Here is a 2900-nt window from a genome sequence, read left to right on the forward strand (position 1 = left end):
TATTTCCATATTCACAATGAAGTTTATATTTTATGCTAGAATTACAATGGTTCTTGAATGCAAGGTTAAAAGGAAAACCTAGTTGTATGTGTAGAAAGATAAACACCAAAGATCCCTAGTCAGACCTCTGTACCAACTCATTTTTTGTTAATGATTCTATTTTCTTAACCATGGGCATTGTTAATGTAACAAGGATGCCGCCAATGATGAGAGCATGCTGCTAGGGTAAGAATGGTGTTTAGTAGACCCAATGATACAAGGCAAGTGCTATGATGGCCCTATCTTCATGAATTGGAGGTGAATTTGAGAAAGAATGTAGAAGTGCATGCTCTAGCCAATGCAACCAAAAGACCGATCTGATAGAAGAGACTGGACAACACATTTATACATCAACGCTCTCTCTCATGTGATGGCCCCCTCAGGCCTAAATGTGGACCGAAAGTGGACTGCAATTTAATTGCGCCAGCTGGGTCTTGAACTCAAGATCTCTTGGCTCTAGTACCATGTAGAAGTGCATGCTCTAACCAATGCAACCAAAAGACCGCCGCAATTAAATTGCAGCCCACTTTCGGTCCACATTTGTACATCAACAAAGAACATGAAGAACGAGGAGGAAATTAGAAGGAAAACTAGCACAAATTGTAGCAAAAGGTACACATGCATAAATAGTTGATCCAAATCATAAGAGAGAGAGAGAGAGAGAGAGAGAGAGAGAGAGAGAGAGGAGATGAAACAAGCTAGAGTTCTTCCCCAAGTTCTAAGACATGGAGGTCTTGAATTACATGGAGGAATCTTCCCCACAAGCTTGGTGTTGGGGTTGGAGTACTCGACATGGCCCGTGAAGGCATCTACAACGACAGATCTGACAACCATACTTCTGCTCGATGTGTGACCAACCCTTGTCAGAGATGCCCCACATGACTGGCCTAAATCGGCTCGACATGGGCGGCTTGGACTCTCATCGTCATGGATCAGTGTCGACGGTGGATGTCCATAGACGCTGCTCAAACTCAACAACATGTGTCCACTTGACTTCAATTAGGTGGCACACTTTGGGTCACGAGCTCCAAAGGGTCAAAACTCTAGGTTCGACCCTTTATTGGTTGAACCTAGAAATGGCGGCATTCACGTGTTGTTTTCTTTTTGAAAACACTGCTTGAAGTTTACTTAGACTTCTCTTCAAGGATGAAAACCTATTAACTGACCTTAGTAGTTGTACAACGTTGTTTGCGCTTCATTTCTTTCATGGAGGTGCTGTTGTTGGAGCACCTTCCCAGTTACCCTAGGGTTGCCATAGTTAATGGTGTATGGTGATGTTGCAACTGTTCCGTTGACCACTCTTTTTTCCCTCTTTGTTAATAATAACTATAAAGGTGGATCATTTCTGGAAAAAGCTGCAAGCTATTACCTCCGTCCTGGTTTATTGGTCCTCATTATAATCTTTGCCAAATTTTGATCATATATTTAACTAACAAAATGTTTATGCATGTCACAAAAAATTATACCATTGAAAACTATGTTCAAATACGAATTTAACGATATAATTTTTGTTCACATGCACTAACATTTTGTCAGTTAAATTTTGATCAAAATTTAGCACAAATTACAAACAGGACTAACAAACCAGGACAGAGGTAGTATTTTGTACAAATTTGCAAAAAGTAAGAAGCTACAATTGGACAATTAGCTAGAGTAATAATTATTGCTCACTGATGATATTTATCAATACGAAGAGCATATGCTTGTTTGCCAAGAAAAGCAGAACTGGTTACACAATCGAAATGTGGGAGTGGAGCAGATCCACATTTGATGAAATAAAAAACAAAGCACGGAAAGCAAATCTTATTCGGCGCCCAAGCAACAGTACGTCCGTTAATGGGCTGGGCAAGTGAAACCAGACGGGCACTTTTTGCCGCAGTGGTTGAGGAGGAGTCTGATGTCCACAGGCACGTTGAGGCGGAGGTCGAGAATGTCGGCCCTGACGGCGGTGCAGAGGCAGACGGCGGCGTCGAGGTCGGCCAACCCCTGGAGCAGCGGGCAGCACTGGTCGTGAGCCGGAACGCCGACCTTGAGGCCGAGCAGCCCGCCGAGAACGTTAGCGCACACCCTCAGGTTGAGCACGTTGATTGAGCACTGCTCGGCGCCGTGGCCGTGGCCGTGCCCTCCTCCATGGTATGGCGGCGGAACGACGATGGGTGGTGTCGACGACCGGCGGTTGGCAATAGGTGCTTCCGCAGCCGTGGGCGGCGACGGCAGAGAGGAGAAGGCTCAGGGCGACGAAGAGGGCAGCGTTGGATGCCATTGTGATTGTGTGGCGTGCTAGAGTAATATAGCTAGTGCTTTGGGTTTGGGATGCATGAGAGCTTGGAGAGAGTGTCGTATTTATAGCCTGGTGATATGGATGCACTGTTTGACGTAGTAGCTTACGTATGTATGCATGATAAGACGTGGCCATGTGTGATTCGATCGGTTTCAAGACTGCTAGGTTGTCCTCTCGATGTATCATTTTTTTTAGAGAGATAAGACAAGATTTAAGCACGATACGCTTTATCAATTCTGGAGATATGGCAACAAGTTGAGCAACACCCTTGCATGTTCATACATGTTACACGCAAACATTGCAATACCTTGTCATGCTACAAAACATATTTTAGATTATGTATAAGCAAGTTGAGAAAGCATCAGGTATTTTTAGGCAATAATAAACCATGCGGTGTGGACGCTTGGACTTAGTTAGCGGTACGCGGCGCAGAGGACACGGAAATATGGGCGCGCATAGACACCGGAAGCTAGGCCGATATCGAGGATTACGTTACGTCCATTCATTTGGCGTATTATAAGCGTGCGTGAGGTGAGGGAGACCATGAATGAACAAGCCGGAGCCATGTCCATCTTTGATG

At 44.7% G+C, this 2900-nt stretch overlaps 1 pseudogene; it reads right to left on the bottom strand.

Moving 5' to 3' along the window:
- Positions 1 to 1631: 1631 nt before the first annotated feature.
- Positions 1632 to 2346, bottom strand: LOC119306104 (annotated as a pseudogene).
- Positions 2347 to 2900: the final 554 nt, after the last annotated feature.

The sequence above is a fragment of the Triticum dicoccoides genome, chromosome 1B, assembly GCF_002162155.2.
Source record: "Triticum dicoccoides isolate Atlit2015 ecotype Zavitan chromosome 1B, WEW_v2.0, whole genome shotgun sequence".
Classification (NCBI taxonomy): Eukaryota; Viridiplantae; Streptophyta; class Magnoliopsida; order Poales; family Poaceae; genus Triticum; species Triticum dicoccoides.